Consider the following 18202-nt stretch of genomic DNA (forward strand, 5'->3'; position numbering starts at 1 on the left):
AGAACGGAAAAAGTGATTCAACCTGATGCTGTTTGCTTTGGCCTCCCAGCCCAGACCAATGCTGATGGAAGAACAGCATTGCTGTTGTGTGGCACAGAAGAATTCCTGAAGACTTTAACCCTCTGGCTCAAAGTGGAAACATTAATGATCAGGCCCAAAGGCCCATCCAGCTTTAAAGGGGATGATTTGATCTATGCCAGCGTGCTTCTCTGTGCTCTAAAGGCATAAATGAGAGAGACCAGAGGCATTTTTCAAATGGTGTATCCAGGTGTTGAAGTGTAATGTAATTCAATCTAGACATTTGAAGCAGCTTTAGTAGCCATGCTGTCTAATCAGCGCTCCCAAAACCAGTGTTTGCGAGAATTGTGCCTTCCTCACAGCTTTATGTTCACTTACATTCTCTTTTTCTCATCTGGTGTGAACTCAAGCTGTTATTTCGAACTTCAATTTCTTGGTGAGTTGTAGGAACTCTTAGTATAGTAATTAGCATGTCCCCGACCATGTATACTGTTTATATTTTCCCAGTTATTTTAAGTAATTAATATGTTGTTTATCTTCAGAAGGTTTTAAAAAGTAACATATTTATGCCTTCTAGGTTTTATGTCCTACTTAGAGATACTTTGTACATGCCAAGATTGTAGTAATAGTCATCAAAATTTTAAAAAGAATGATCTCACTGTTAACAAATGTTGTAGCTAGCTTCGGATGCAAAAAGAGATTCATGAAGGACTGACTTAGAGGGAAAGAGACTAATTAGCAGGTGTGCTGGTGTCTGGACAAGAGATACAAGTGCTAGCCTAAGATAGTAGAAGCAGTGATGAGGAGTAGAGGACAGATGAGCAAGTCACAAATTAGCAAGACGTGGTGATCAGTTGTCCACTGGCAGAGAAAGAGGTAGAGAAAGGAAGTGAGAGAGAAAAATGTTGCTAGAGCAACCAGATGAGATGAGCTATCACCCTTTACTGACAGAATGCAAGAGGAGCAGATTGGGGCCAGATGACAAGTCAAGATCTGAGCATGTTTAGTCATCGCACGCTCTGGCCTGTACACAGTTCAATGAGCAGATCTGACATTAGGCAGAGAGGTACTCAGAAGGCCTTGTAGCTGATATTCTGTAGGGCTGCTGTTTTGGCTGGGAAGTACAGATATTCTTAGTTAACCAATGTGTTCCATTCCCTGTGTATTCTTCCAAAGTGCCTGGTATTGGAAATAGGTGCAAACACCTAGTTAGGGGAGGCACCTTTTTACATGAGTTTTAGGGACTTATTAGAAGAATTTTGGGGACTTGGTTGAGATAAAAACAGAAGTAGTTGCATCTCTGAATAATAAGTGCTAGGGAGCTGTAGGCTAATTGTGAGGTTTCTGACAACCACCTTGAGCAATGAAGGAGTCAGTGGGGAGGAGGAAGCAGAGAATTGTGGGCTCAGCTTGTGCTGGATGTTCTCACTGAAGCTAAAAATGCAGGTTTAAGAACACACAACAGCTCTCACTGCGCAAATAAAGGCTCTGTCAGTTAATGAGGGTAAGAAGTTCTTACCAGCTCATGTTTAATTTCTCTGTTTCCTAGGGTAGTTGTTTTTTTTTAACTGAGTTCTGCTCTGAAGTTGGAGCCTGATGCAGACTTTGGTAGACTGTCTTGCTAGTAACCACTTGGTTCTAAAGGTTAAAACGGACATTGAACAGATCTATTGCGTTACTCTCAGTCACAACATTTGTAATGAAAATCTTTGGTAATTAAGTGCTTAGGAATTTGACGACCTTGATCCCCCTATCATTTTGTGATGTTCTGACATTTTCTTTGGAGAACTTCTGATTTTTGTGGTGTGTGTTTGTTTTTCCAAATGTTTTTACAACTTATGGAATAGTAATGTCAAAATCAAATTGCTCCTGAGAATCAGGACCTCTCTCCAATTCCTGTTGGTCTGCCTGTGTTAAACAAAGGCTTCTTTGTGCTCTAACTTGACCGGGGTTCCTGTTTTTCCTTTGCTTGTAATATGTGTGTATATACACACACGCACACTCAAGCATGTGCATCAGAGGCAGGTTACTGTGTGCTAAAAGTGAAGCCCCAAAGAATGTCTCATTATTCTTAACTGTGTCTTCCCAGTCATTGAAAGTTTCTAAGAGTTTCTTTCTGAAAACTGATAACGCTGCAGAATTCCTCCAAGCTTTAGCCAGTAAGCCAAAAATAACATATTAGGTGCGAGGAAACAAGACTGGTAGAAGTGTGATTTCACTTTATTGGATTTTAAAATAGATGTGTTGGGGTTTTGTTATGTTCTCGGATTGAGTGGGTCCTGATGAACTCTGGCATGCTTGTGTTATTCTAGGATATAACCAAGTCATGACTGAAGGATGCGCAAGAGCTTACCTCTGTTCCTTTGGAATTTTCTATGTATTCCAGGTTCAGCATATTTGATCAAACTTCCACTTATGTGAAGCTTATTCTGGCTATTATTTGATGTGGCTCTCAGCCACTTATAATCTAAAAACAGTTTCTTGGACATTCAGTGACTTGCTTAAAGCAATACGTTGATGAGTGATGAGCATAAACAGTAAGAATGACATGTACTTAATTTCCTTTAAAATTCTCTTGAGTTTAAAACTTAGCAGAAAAAAATCAGGAAGGGGCAGCTGTTATGCAGTGGGTTAAGCTTTTGGCTATGACACTGGCCCCCCAGATGAGCACCAGTTTAAGTCCTAGCAGCTTCACTTCCAATCTCGCTTTCTGCTAATGCATCTAGGAGAGCAAATGCTTGGGCCCCTACCAACCACATGAGCGACAGACGGGATTCCAGGATTCTGGCAATTACAGGCACTGAAGAATAAACCAGTGAAGCAGGATGTCTCTCTTTGTCTTTCAAATACATTTTTAAATGTGTGAAACATTTTTTTCAGAATAACAATAATTTGCCATTTTCAATGTATTCATCTTATGCTATATATCATCTTCTTACCCTTAAATACCACTTTAAATGTTTTAGTTCTGAGTCTTCCATAGAGCACAAAAGAGACTAAAATTATTATCTAAAGGAAAAAATATATATTTCTATAAGATCTAGAGTGAACCACAAAGGAGAATATTCAGAATCCCTATTACATCTCATTGCTTTGGATGCTGTGGGTTTCTATACAAGTTCATTAGGAAAGAGTCTGAGCTGCTGTCCCACACGGGCCTACTGGTTTACCTCCTCCTTGGTGAGCCTCCCGGTGCTTGCAGCTCCTGATGCGACTCATTGGCGTGAAGCTCTTGCTACAGCACTTCTTTTCCAGTCTGTGTAATTTATTTGCGTGAGTCTCCTCCACTGGATGGGAGGACTATTGGCATTCTTTGCCAGTGTGAATCCTCATTTATCACTAAAACACCTTGCATCTTTATGAATGTGACACTCAATAAATGTCTGTTTAGGGAATGAATAAAAGAAGAAAATCCTAGAAACAATAGGTTTGAAATTCTGTTTTCTCAGCATCTATATGAAAAAGTTTTAACTTGGTGTCTGCAGTTGTGTCGAGAGATATAACAGGTTATCATGTAATATTTCAAGGCTGTATGTGAAATTATTATTTGAAAATAGCAACTATAGTAGAAGCAATTTTAAAACATTTTCTGTCTTTTTGCCTTCTTTTTCAAGTGAGGAGTATCTGAATGAGGAAATCTTTCATTATTAATAACAGTTGTATTTCTCAAGAAAACTAGTAGTAATATGATCCATTTTAGGATTTTTCTGACTCCTCTTTTCATGTTTTATTTTATTTGAGAGTAAGTCAGATACAAGCAGAACTCCCATCTGCTGGTTCACTCCCCAGATACCTGCAACAGCTAGCGCTAAGCCAGGCTGAAGTTAGGAGTCAGGTCTCCCACATGAGTGGCAAGAATCCATTTACTTGAGCCATCACCTCTGCCTTCTGTGGTTTGCATTAGCAGCAAACTGGAATGAGGAGTGGAGCTGGAATGCAAAGCCAGACACTCTAGTATGGAGATATGCGTGTCCCAACCATTGACTTAACTGCTAAACCAAATGTCCCCACACTTCCTGACTCATTTTTCTCCATTGTGACTATATTAGAGATCAAAGTTGGTTGTGGCATATAAAAATTTGTGTAGCAGTGACCAGATGCTCACTCTAGCCGATCTGTTGACCTTATGAGATACCACAGATTAGCACTAAGGGCAAAAGGGAAGGGGCTCTTCATGGTGATCTTGCCTAAGTCACACCATTTTGATCCAGAAAATGGTTTTGACCTAAATCAACTGATTGTCCTTAAATGTGATCCTATTTTAGTAGAGATATGCAATTCTAGAAATTACATTCTTGAACCAGCTGTTCATCCCAGTGATGGGAAAAGTGAAGACGACTTCAGAAAATCCCATCTTTTCTGTGGCAGTTCTTCCTGCCCCTTCACATCTGTTTCAACACTCTTCCACTTTCTGTGGAAAATTCTGCCAGATTTCATGGTGGGGGGCGAGGGCGACATTCAGTTGGAAAGCAGAGCATACGAGTGCTTCAACCCACTTGATCAACCTTGACAGGCAGCACTGAGAAGCTGCAAATCTGCACGACAGCCAGAAGCATACACAGTCTGCAGGGCATCTGTTTGTGTTCCATCAGATCATCCCTCCTGAGTGTGAAAACCCATGCCACTCAGTTGAAGTTCAGATGGGGCCGTAATTCTCTTTGCTTGAAGAATGACTAATAGAAGAAGTGCCTCTTGGTCATATGTGGATGTGTGGGGTCTGACAAGTGAGTGTAGGCTGTGATTTTAATGTTGTTTGTTTTAAGACTATTTATTACCTGGTATTTCTGCTATAGTGTTGTAAAGTCAAGTATCTATGTATTTTACAGTCCATGCTGCTAGATGGTTTGATGGAATAAGTACAGACCGAAAAAGCAGATTGGAGTCTATTTGCATGTTTTTGGCGCAGGGAGTCCTTGATTCCTCTGATGATTCAGAGTGGGGAAGTCCACGTTGAACAGTGGCAATGCCTAGGGAATACTGCCTGAAATACATACTTCACTCTTTCATATACTGTCCAACCCCTTGCACATTTTCCTTGGTAAGCACTCATCACAGCTATACTTAAGTAACTGGGTAACCATTTTCTGTTTTCCCTTATTGAACTTTGTAAGGTCAAGACCTTGTCTGTCATGCTCATCATTGTAGTTCTGATTTGTTGTACTCATATTTATGATTTTGAAAATTTTTACATCAAGATAAATATCTTTTAACTCCATTTTTATGGACTTTTTGATGTCTCCTTCTATTTCTACAACTATACCTGGCACTCAGAGACAGTTGTGTTTTTCAGATGTCCACAGAAATGATCATGATCATTTATTCCAATAGGCAGTTTATAGTCTATTTATGGTGGACTATAACTGTGTTCCAGGTCGTGGGTCAGCAAACTCTTTAGTTAAGGACCAAAGGATAAATATTTCAGCCTTTGAGGGCTACACGCAGTTCCACCCCTGCAGCCCCAAAGCCACTGTAGACGATTCATAAACAAATGGGTGTGACTGTGTTCCAAAACACCCTGTTTACAAAAACAAGCCTGGGCCGAATCTGTTCTGGAGGTTATAGTTTGCTGAATTCAGCTCTTGAAGGGGAAGAGGAAAAAGGAACCTTTGGAACAGAACATATTGAAGGAAGATGCAACATAAAAAAAAATTTGGGACATATTCTCTAGGTCTGCGTTACAGTTTTCCTGGTTTACAAATGAGGATAAGATTGTTATTTTCCTTCTTAATCTTTTATCAGCGTAGCATGGTTGTCATTTCAGAAAAACTGAGATGCATAGAACTGCACACAAAAATCTTAGTTAACCAATGAGGATCCAAAATTAAGTAACTATGGAGATAGGTGTGACAGAACTAGCCCTGTGATTTGCTGTGGTTGTTGGTTAGCTGCTTGAGATTTAGGGGTGCTTTTCTCAGTGGTGCCCTAAATTCCTAAACAACTTACAACTCTGCACGTGGGCACTAACTTTGAAGAAAACCTTAAAAGTCATCGTCTGGGCACTAGCAGTGTACATTTCTTCTGAACCAGAGCTCAGTAAGGAACCAGCTAATGACTGGTATGAATGCCAGTGCCAAGAGACTGTTGATCTGTTGGCCTTGGGTGGAGTTGCAAGTTTGCCTCCCTGCTGTTTATCCCTCAAGTCCTGATTCAGTGTAGTTATGTAATAACTGTACAGCTACCAACACTAATTGACAACTCTGTGAGCCAAGCACTATGCTGGTTTTTAGAGGCATATTGTCTTCAAACCCCAAGGTAAGTATTACAGATATTTGCAGATGAGAAAACTGAGGCACAAGGAAGAGATGGTCATAGATTATTATGCATTTGTAGGTATAGACTATCAATTTTGAATCCAGATCACCCTAACCCTGAAGCCTAAATTCATGCTGAGTTGTCATGGGGAATCCCCTCCTAGGGACCAGGGGCAATGGAAAGAGGCTAGATGGTGAAAGGTGGCAGAGATGGACCCCAGGATGTCAGAACTCATTTGTACAGCATCCATGTGATTGAAACACCAAATGAGGCTCCGGGCTCTGCAGGAGGCTCCATGAGTGTTTAATGATAAAACCATAAAAAAAAACTGATACCTTCTTTTTCTTGTTTATTTCTTTCTTCTTTCAAAAGGATTTCTTCTTATTTCATTGCATACTATCCCAACACTGTGACTTAATGGTAATGTTTTCAGATCTTCACAAGTGGATTCTAACTGCTGGAATTAACATTCTGTGCATCTGATTTCCACATCTATCTTTGAGCCAGAACATCATAATAATAAAAAGGCTGTGTTAAATAATTCAATATATCCTCTTCAGATCCTCCTCTCCAACCGCCCCAAGTTCTAAGTTTTATGGAGATCAGAATGGTGCTTCAAGTCTGAAAACAGAAAGTGGGTTTTTTTAAAAAATGTCTTTGAGATCAAAACAGCTTGTTCTCTGGATAACAAACAAGGCTAAGCAGAATACAATGAATAACTCTGTAGTGTGGTTTCTTACAATTAGTTTTTGAAACTATTTTTGATCCACAAATTGTAGTGTGAGCCTGCAGCTGCATCTTAATGGAATCAGAGAACTTTGAGGGGGCAAAATGTTTGTCTTAAGTTTAGAAAGTTTGGTCCTAGACCATTAAAAATAAGCTTGCATCTGTTACTAATTTTCTTTTTGCTTACAAAGACTATGGTTTGTTGAAAGAAGAGGAAGAAAAAAAAAGGTCTTTTTAAAGCAAGGCACAAAACTGACAGTGGAAGGGGATGCAGAAGTTACAGGAAGGGAGAACATGTAATTGCAGATAGCGCATTGCTGTCTCCTTGATCAGTCCTGGGGTTAATCATTTCTTGCCCCAGACAGAACCGTTTCCCTATCTTAGACTTCTATTGATCTTTGAGCCAGGCTTTGGTGTTAAGCCCTCTCTGCCACTTGAAATAGCCATTTAAAAGCATGATTTTATAACAATGGCTTAATGCTTTCTTTAAAACAACCATACCTAAATGTACCTGTGTTGCTTTTCATTATGGTCATATTTGCATATCTACACATTTGAAGTGCACATGGGGAGGCAGTACTTGTATGATAACCGCCGTGGCCTCGACAGAGATGGTAGGCTTTCATGGCTCTCAGCCCTCTGAGGGGCTGTCGCTCCCCAACCCCAGATGCTGCATGCTTGTGTTCATGCTTGAGTCCCTTCAGGTAATAACTCTTTATGCTGTGTCTGGGTTGTATGGTCATTTTCTACAAGAAGAGCCAAGTCATCTGGCAGGGTATCTCTTTGCCATATCTAGAAACAGAAGTATCTGTTTCTCTTTTTATATTAAGGAAGCAAAAGGCAAAAAGAATTCGTTTGGTTGTGATTGAAAGTTTAAATCTTTGGGCTTGGTTTGTAATTGACTGGTGAATACACAATACATATAGCTGCAGGAATGGAGCTTTAGCACCCCCGAGACCGCCTAAACCCTTGGGTAGTACGTCACGCTGTATGAACTATGTATTTTCCTTTACATAGTTGTCTATCAGAAACTTCCACCTTTTTGCTTCGAGGGAGCACTTGATGGCTTCTCTTTGGTAGATCCTAAATGCCAACATTTAGCCCTTATTTTGAGATACTTGAATACAAGCATTTTGATACTGCCACGGAGCCAGCTACTGAGTGACTAACATGTGCAGTCACATACACAGTGTGGATGCCCTGGACACAGGGATGATTCACACCATCCCACAGGGAGAGCGTGTCAGATTTTATTATCCCTTTCAGATCATGTGCAATTGAAAATGAGTGCCTTGTTTATGTCTGGAATTCTCCAACTAATATTTTCAGACTTCAGTTTACCATGAGTGATTTGAAACCGAGGAAAATCGCAGAATGCAGAACTGAGTAAAGGACATCTGTATAGTCAAAACTCAACGCCTTTTTCATCCTCCATGTGGCATTGTTCAACTATTGTTTAATGCATTGTTCCACCATCAGAGATATAGAAATAATAAATTTTTATTCCAAGTAAAAAGTATAGTGAAAGACTGAACAGAACATTTGAAAGTCAAGCTGGGTGAATGAGTAGACTCAGGCAAGCAAATTTGTTAGCCACATATGTAAAAAAGAAACTCGTAAAAGAAAAAGAAAACTGAAATATACTTAACTTTGTGAATATGATTTTTGAATTACAACATGAAAAAATGACGATTTTAGAAAATAGTATGTAAGAGAACTTTTATAGATTTTCTCATAAATATTTTACTAAATTATGTCTGAGATATTTTAGTTTGGGTGCTTCAGATTCACTATGGGACCAGATATCACAAGCAACGTATGTATGGCATTAAAATGTGCTTAGTATGTTAGGACCAAAATGTATTCTTTTTTTTTAAAGATTTATTCATTTTATTACAAAGTCAGATATACAGAGAGGAAGAGAGACAGAGAGGAAGATATTCCATCCGATGTTTCACTCCCCAAGTGAGCCGCAACAGCCGGTGCGTGCCAATCCGATGCCGGGAACCTGGAACCTCTTCCAGGTCTCCCATGCGGGTGCAGGGTCCCAATGCATTGGGCCGTCCTCAACTGCTTTCCCAAGCCACAAGCAGGGAGCTGGATGGGAAGTGGAGCTGCTGGGATTAGAACCGGTGCCCATATGGGATCTTGGGGCTTTCAAGGCGAGGACTTTAGCCACTAGGCCATGCCGCCGGGCCCCAAAATGTATTCTTATATTAGATCAGTAGAAGATCCTGTGGTTAGGCTTTATTATTGTATAATGATAGCTCTTTAAAAGCTATTGGATCATTCTTAAATTTTTTTAATTTATTCATTAATTACATTGTATTATGTGACACAGTTTCATAGATACTGGGATTCTCCCCTCCCCTCCCCCCATGGTGGATTCCTCCACCTTGTTGCATAACCACAGTTCAAGTTCAGTTGAGATTCCATCATTGCAAGCACATACCAAACATAGAGTCCAGCATCTTATTGTCCAGTCAAGTTCAACAGCTTCTTAGGTATACCCTCTCTGGTTTGAAGATAGAGCCAGCAGAATATCATCCCGATCAATTAAAAGCTCCAACATACCATCAGCAAAAATTTACATCATTATGGAATTAATTGATATAGTAATGAGTAACCAATATGTTAAAAATAAATGTGAGTTCTTAACCACATTCTGTGACCACCTCATTGACATTTCAATTTTAGTTTATACACAGCATATAGCATACATAACATGTTATACATAACATCATATCATCTTAAATTAAGGCAAACATGTGGTATCTAACCTTTTAAGGACTGAATTAAAATTGAATCATGTACCAGTGGCAACTTACTCAATAAGCTGTTGTCTAAATTTGTCATATCTCATCATAGAAAACATTTGAACTATCTTAGATTTTTTAAAGATTTATTTATATATCTGAAAGGTAGAGAGATAGAAAGAAGGAAAGAAAGACAAAAGTAGAAATTTAACATCCCCTGATTCACTCCACAAATAACTGCAAAGATAGGTCCAGGCCAAGCTGAAGCCAAAAAGAAAGAACCTCCTGGCCTCCTATATGGGTGACAGGAGGCCCAAAAACTTGGACCATTTTTTACTACCTTCTGTGCACATTGGTAGGAAGCTGGATCATAAGCAAAGCAACTGGGACTCAAACCAAAACTTGGATATGGGATGCAAGTGGCAGCTAAGTCTCTATACCATAGCACCAGCATTTTAGGTGCTTAAATTCTTCAGAACTAGAATTTAGGTGTGCTATGAAGAATGGTCAGCCCATAAACTAAGTCCAGTGCAAAGAGTAAGACTAAAAGAGGTGAGCCTCTGGACCTAGAAGGCAAAGGAAAAATAGTGAAGACTCACCAGAAAACTACCTCCCCCCCATTTCCCCCTCAGACAAGTTGGAGAAGAAGCCCATGGCTCTTAGAGTAGGTCTTGCAAACTAATTACTATTTTGGAGGAATTTTGCTGCTTTTTGTAGAAGAGAAATTTTTAACTTAAAAAATCTTTCACCCTTTAGACTTTCCTTCATTTTCCCATATTAATCTACCCAAAAGATTTCACTGATGTAATTCAACACCAGCCATGTCCACATGTATCTATCTCTTTAGTAATGTCTGGAACAGAGCCTTCAGATTCAGAATTGTGGCTCAAAAAGCAGCACATTTGGGAATCCCTGTAAAATGCACAGTAGCTGAAGAAATCCCTACTTGAAACAGGAGATAAGTTTTCAAAACTACTCCTTCCACATGGCCCGTGTCTGAGTCTGTTTTCTGTTGTGTGACAAAATGCCACCTCAACACCACCATCTTGGGAACCAAGCATCCAGCTCATAACCTTTTGGACAGCTTCAGACAGTATCCAAAACCTTGCGTCCCTGTCTTCCCTTCTCCACCAGCACGCTCCCACCCACCTCGGGATCTCAGTAGAGCAGAGGTGGGTTTGAACTCATCCTAATTCTGCTATTACAGGACGCATTTAACTCATTTACCCTCTCGGGTATTTAAAACAAACCCAGAATGGGCCTGCATCTCGTAGTCTAGCTCCTGAACCTCCCATTTACAATCCTAGGTCTCTATTTAGCAGTTTGAACCATGACAACATGCAGAGGAGTTCAGGAAAGGCATGGATCTGAAGACCCTTTTCTGAAATAACCAGATTCCTATCTGATAAAATTTGTCAGCAAATTTAAGAAAGACAACAATAATAACAAAAACCATGCTAGTGGCCCATGGAGGCAACACCATGTATTTTTTTTTCCTTTATCAATTTTTTTTTTAAAAATATATGTATTTATTCATTTTTATTTGAAAGGCAGAGTTACAGAGAAAGAGGAAGATCTTCCATCTTCTGGTTCACTCCCCAAACAGCACAGGAGTTAGTACTTAGCCCAACAGAACTCAGGAGCCAGGAACTTCTTCCAGATCTCCCACATAGATGCAGAGGCAAAAGGACTTGAGCCATCCTCAGCTACTTTCTCAGACCGTAGGGAACTGGAATGAAAATAGAGCAGCTGGGACACAGACCTATATCCATATGAGATGCTGATTCTGCAAGCAGAGCATTAGCTTGCTGTACCACCACCTCTTCACCCCATTTGCTAATTAATGAGAATGGCTTTTAAAAAATAGATCAGGGGCCCGGCAGCGTGGGCTAGCGGCTAAAAGTCCTCGCCTTGAACGCCCCGGGATCCCATATGGGCGCCGGTTCTAATCCCAGCAGCTCCACTTCCCATCCAGCTCCCTGCTTGTGGCCTGGGAAAGCAGTCGAGGATGGCCCAAGGTTTTGGGACCCTGTACCCGTGTGGGAGACCCAGAGGAGGTTCCAGGTTCCTGGGTTTGGATCAGCACAGCACAGGCCGTTGCGGTCACTTGGGGAGTGAATCATCGGATGGAAGATCTTCCTCTCTGTCTCTCCTCCTCTCTGTATATCCGGCTTTCCAATAATAATAAATCTTTATATAAAAAAATAGATCACTTTTCATGTTGTTTTATAGCAAATAAACCTTGAATGAGTATTTCATGCTTACATGTTGTAAACAGAACTGTTTTGAATTATATTTTGGAGGTCCCTTTTGCGGTTCTTTGGTCTGGCCCTCAAACTGAGTTGGGTAGATGCAGGCAGGGTTAAGAGGCCCGCTGAGTATAGACTATTTTGAGGCAGAAATAGTTTTACAGATACTAGTAAAGGCAGGGGAGATGCCCTCCTGTTGTTTTTCCAATTGCAAACACCTCAACAGTGTCAATAAGGACTTCCAGATGGATCTGATTCTTCAGTTACCCCATACACTGTAGTGGGTCCTTGGGTGATAATCCCTCCAGCATCTGTTCAGTTGTGTAAAGCAAGGCATCAGGGAACTTGGAGCCTGGAGATCCTCAAGAAAAGAGAAATCAGATGTTCTTCATGGTGTCCACGCACCGGCATTGTGGGAAAGGTTCTAGTTGCCAGAGTTCATGCTCTTGGGATTGATCCACCTCATCCGAAAGCATTTCCAGACTACCAAGTCTGTTCTAAAGAAAGATGAGAAGGGACTTTAATTTTCTGATTTCAAACAAACCGAAAAAGCTTGCTTGAGCTGACTTCAGTGCCTTGTATACATGTTTAATGGAGCCTGCAGGCAGAAAGTTCAGGCAGGTGTTCCAAAGTAAGGAGCCAACACTGGCAACCTGCGAATCAAGTGATAGTCTGTATTTGAGAATCTGTTTTGTCTCTGAATATCATCCCTTCTCCTCAACCACATGTTGGAAATATGATTACTTAGCCTGTCCATATCAGTATCACCTCCTCCCCAGGCTCCTCCCACTTAGAAATTCTCAAATGAGAGACTTTTTTGTTTTTTACATATATTTTTTATTGCATTTCATTTTATAACGTTTCATAGGCTCTGATGTTCCCCCATCCCCTCCCCGTGCCCTCCCCCCATGGTGGATTGCTCCACCTTATTGCAGTATTACTGTTCAAATCTAGTCTTGTTTCTTTCAATGGAAGCATGTGCCATGCATAGATTGGAGTTGGATCAAGTGGCACTTCCATTGTGATCAGCTGTCAAATGGGAATGGTGAGTAGGAAATAGAATGGGACAGCCTTGTAATGCAATCATGCCTGCCACAAGGATGTGTCTTTGTGGATGGAGAATTGAAGCAGATGGATCTTGATCTGGAGCATTGACTTGGAAGGTATCATGGAGACCTCCAGTTTAGGAAGTATTTACATCATCGATGCCCTTTTCCAGTGAACTTCAGATATTTCATTTGGGGCCTCTGGATGGTGCAAAGGTTCAGTACTATAAGCCAACCTGTGCTTTGTAGTCTCTTCTCCAGTAATGTCTTTTCAGCTCTTCATTCAGAAGCATCATCAGTCAAAATGTGGGTTTGAGTCATTGGCACTTCAAGGGAGGTTTGTTGGGTTATACCCTCCATCTCTACTTAGCATATCCCAGGCATCAAGAACATTCCTTGAAATATGTCAGGAGATACTGATTGTCCAGAATGAGATTCCACAATGAGCTAGTTGTACATCAGTGTAGGAACATTTAGGAATTGATAGAATTAGACTTGTCTATTTTAATGCCTACACACACACACACCCCAGAATGGCCATAACCCTCTAAAATCCAGCCCCTTGTAAATCAATTTCTCGTTCCAGTTTGAAGAAGAGAAGCATACCTGCCTTTCATCTGCTAAGCGTTCTCATGACGTAGCCCTGCACTGCCCTCCCACCTCACCCCCCTTGGCCCACCTGGCAGCATCTGGACTCCTCCATCCCTCCAGCTGTTATATGGGGATTAGGAAAATACACATCAAATCTGGAAAGGTCTAGAAAATAATTCCTATGTAAGAAGGGTCAGCTTACAGTTTTGCTGTTCTCATGAGCTCCAGCCATAAGGTAGAACATTGAATTTAAAAATAGCAGGGCAGCATAGAATACCATAAAACTCCCTATGATGAATCCTATCCTTGACATTTTTTACGAAGCATCCAATGAATTAAGCCTAATTCTCAGGTAACAATCACAATTTCAACACACTGTCCACTTTAAACCTTACCCAGAACTCCAAAGGAGAGGGTAGGATGGAAAGGAAACAAGATAAGGCTCACTTAGGGTCTCCATTTACTTCTGCTCTTTCCTCCAAGCAAGAAGACACAAGCAGGACTACATGTGACTTCACAGCAAGATCATGATTTGTTTTGCTTGAGTTTTGTCATTTGTCAAGCGGAGTTCCTATTAAATGAGATTCTGTCATAAAGCTCTTGGCACAGGGCCTGTGACATGCTAAGTCTCTGTGCATAAACAAGTATTTGTCAAATATGTTATGTGCCAAGTCCCATAATGGGCATTTTACTGATTGTCATTTCAATCCTCAACAACACACCTGCAAAATAGATCTTGTTACGTTTCATCTGAGGAGCTGGATCTCAGAGGGATAAAGTCGCACGTTCCAGGTGAACTGGCATGCGAAGGTGCCAGAATCCAACCAGGTCGGCCTGGCTGCAAAACCCTTGCCATCTCTGTGGTTTCAAAAGTAAACTGTGTGTGAACAGACACCCTTCTGTGTAAACAGCACCAGAGCCACAGGCTAAAAATCTCCCCGCTCCATGCGGTTCAGGGTAATTCGTATCCGCTGAGTAAATAGACCATTCTGGGCAAGAATTCCCTTGTGTCAACTTGCCTATTCTAGGAATTTTCAGGGTATACATTGGAACCCACCCAAAAATTTGACATGAAGCTGGTCTTTCTCGAGCTCCATCTCAAGTAGTTAGCTAGTAAGAAACTGAAGGATCCTTCCTGGGAAGGAGTCGGGGGGGTGGGGCGGGTGGCTTTACTTATGGAACTCTTCCCCAAAGGGTGTTTTTAGAATGGATCTGATACATCACAGAATGACATGCTTCCAAGGAACTGGGCACATAAATGCCCCCACCTGTGGGGTCATTGTCTTGACACCCCTTCACCCTTGTCTCCAGCCTGAATGAGATGTCCTCCCTGTGTTCTCAGCGCATCTTGCATGTTTCTTAGAGCAACCTATCACATTGCCTCCTCTGATTCTGGCCTGCCCTCTCTGCCTGCAAGACTGAGAGCACAACACCATGTTGTACTATTACTTGAAGGGAGGAGATGGGGAAGAAGAAGCATGAAGATGCTTAAATACTTCCTAAGTCGTGAAACTGTAAACGGTAGATCTGGACCTTACTCGAGGCAGTTTGATTCTAGAAGCATGCTTTTACAGAACGCTCTTGTCTGTCTTCATGCAGCAGATGCTTAACAAATTAATATTTGTAAGTGAGTACCCGTGTGAATGTGATGATTGAATTTGGAGAAACATCATGTGACCTGTCGCTCACTGAAGTCTTGCAATACTGAGTGCAAATGGGGTGCAGTGGGGCCCCTCTGTTCTACCATTCATCACTCTATGTATACTGGTGCAGGAGAGGCAGTCTGGGCCTGTGTTTGTGAGCATGCAATCCAGAGATGCAGAAGGGGTTCTGCCTTTGCCACTGGTGGGCATCACTCACTTTCTCAGTGCCATTTTTCTGAGCTGGAAAATAAAAAAAAAATGGTGTCTACTTTATACAGTTAACTTAGAATAAAGGAAACAACTTAATAGGAATAATCATAAGGAACACTCCTGGAACACAGTATTCACTCAACAAACATTAACAGATACTCTTATTACAATTTTTTGCTTCAAGCATCAATTGTAAAGCTTTATAGTTGAGAACTATGCTTCTTGTCAGTAACCAAGGAGTTTCAATTTAATATGAATGATATTAAATGACATTGCTGCAGCCTGAAGTCCGAATCACTAAACTTGGAACAGAGATGAATTTCGGAGGTCTATGAAGCATGCTCAAGGTCTTGGAGCCTTTGACTGATATCCGCATCTTTGTTCTGTGATGCATGTCATGGGGTTCAGGAAGTCCAGACCGGGAGGAGCTGAGGTTGTCCCTGGTCAATGTCAGCCACTGGATAGGTTTGGATTCTCAAAGATTACTGGGCTCAAAGGAGGAGTGAAACAGCCATATAACCAATGCTGTAGGGAAGTCACAGAAGTACTGAATGCCTGAGCTTGACACATAATAGAGATTTTTCATTTATTCAACAATATTATTCAGCCAGGCACTTTTTGGGCCCAGGGAATCACTAATAACCCAAACAGATGAAGTCCTGAACATCTGAGACCTTTTATACCTTTTTGCACTGTCTCCAGTAGTAAGAGTCATCATAGCAACACAGAGAAGCAGATGTTAGGATTTCCATGGGACGTATGAGGGAACTGCAGCTCAGAGAGGTTAAATACCTGGTCTGAGGCTTTGTAACTGCAAGGTGGTGAGCTGGGATTTGAATGCAGGTCTTTCTGATCTTAAGATCTGTTTCTTTAGTGACAGTATAGTACTGCCACTTAAGAAATTAGCAAATGCTGGCTCTGTGTGTGTGTGTGTGTGTTTGGAAGGAAGGAACACTTGTTAAAACTGTATCTGAAGAGTTGTCTTCGTTACATAGCAATAATTGTGATTATTGATTTTAAAAAAGAAGCAGCTTTATTTGTGATTTCTGTTCTTGAATTATGCTTAGAGTATGTGATTGACAGTCCTCAACAAAAAGAACTTTATGGTTATGTTGGTAGTGATCACCACATGGAAACCCTGAAATACAGTGGTACATCTCTAAGGGTGCCTGCTTGGTAGCTTGTGTGTGCCCCCAGAGCTGGACAAGGCCCATTGAGATGCTGTGCAGACTTAGGCAGTAGAAAGAGTAGAATGCTGTAGTCCATTCAGGACCATAGACGGTGAACACAGAGCTCATGGCCTGCTACCCACCCATTGTTAGGCCTCTTCCTTGCCTATTTTCTGTGATTTGAGAAGGAGGCTTCACAGGCAGTGTTCCAAATGCTACTGAAAGGGAGAAGGAGAGAAAACAATGGGTTGCTAAAATGAGGTATGGAGAACCTAAAAGTAATGCTGTATCCTGGGTCAAGGCAGTGGTGGTCTCCTTGTGTTTCCAGGGGATACTCTTGATTCTGGGATGCACATCCACTGTGTAGCTTGACAAGTCTCTCACTCCATCTGTTCGTTCAGAACATTCACTCAATCTGTCGCCCTCTGATTTCATCAACATAATTTTACAATTCAAGGGTAGCATGATCAAGCTGAAGGGACATCATAGTGGGACCTCAGGAGACCCAGGCTCTAGCCTATGGCTCTGCCCCAGCTGGCACTGGGACCTTGCCGAAGAGCCTTCTCTACTGGGTTTTCCTTTCATCACCCATAAAGTGAAGGGCCTAGAACTGGGTGTTTGTTTCCTGGGATCCCTTCTAACTCTGAAGTTCTGAGTTTGTCATCCGAGATTTTTAATTTCCATATCTTATATTCATAACCAGACTTTGTTTCTTTAGTGCAGCATTCTGTCTGCTGTTTTCAGAGCCCAGGTCTTTAATGTCTCATAACCATATGCTATTAAATCAATGAGTGACTATGAAAGAAATAATGAAGAAATGCAACCAGTTGTAAAAATGCTGGTGTGACTTCCTGACTTCGGCTGCCAGTTTTAGTGTGAATTGCTGGAATTGACATAATTGGTATGAAATGTTAGAGTGATGTATGCACACAGAACTCAATTTCAACCCACTGTTGGTGCTGCTGCTGCTGCAGTTAGTCATGTATGCTTTGTTTTCACAAATACAGAAGCGTGTCAGATGATTTCACAATCATTTTCTTACTAGTGAAATTTTTTTTCATGTCACCAATGTCCTTATTTAATTTTAGTGGCCCAATCCTATTTGTTGTAAAGTTTACAGTAATTGATGTGACTACTGTCTTATTCTTGACCTTAAAGTTCTTTCAAAATTTTCTAAATTGAGCAGAACATATATATATATATATATATATATATATATATATATAATTTCTCTAAAATATTTTTTTAAGAAAATGCAATGTTTTAATAACGGAAAAATGTTTTTTCACAAGAAATGCTCATTCCATAACACAAAGGATCCTGCTTGTGTAAGCTATGAGAATAGAGACATCAGCACAGGAAATGAAGAGTAGGGACTGAGGGCACCCCAGCATGGCTTTCCACATGAAAAAAATGACAGCAACCATGATCACCCTCATTGTTGCTGAATGAGAGAAAATCATGCTTTAAACCTACCACACTGTTGTTCCTCTTCATCAAAAAAAAAGCAGGAAAAAATAAGGGGCCAGGTTATTTGGGAAG

At 40.9% G+C, this 18202-nt stretch overlaps 1 protein-coding gene across 3 annotated transcripts in view; it reads left to right on the forward strand.

Moving 5' to 3' along the window:
• AMOTL1 (angiomotin like 1) overlaps positions 1 to 18202 on the forward strand; it is a 107626-nt gene that overhangs the window by 67208 nt on the left and 22216 nt on the right. The window lies entirely within an intron of this gene.

Source organism: Ochotona princeps, chromosome 4 (assembly GCF_030435755.1).
Source record: "Ochotona princeps isolate mOchPri1 chromosome 4, mOchPri1.hap1, whole genome shotgun sequence".
Taxonomy (NCBI): Eukaryota; Metazoa; Chordata; class Mammalia; order Lagomorpha; family Ochotonidae; genus Ochotona; species Ochotona princeps.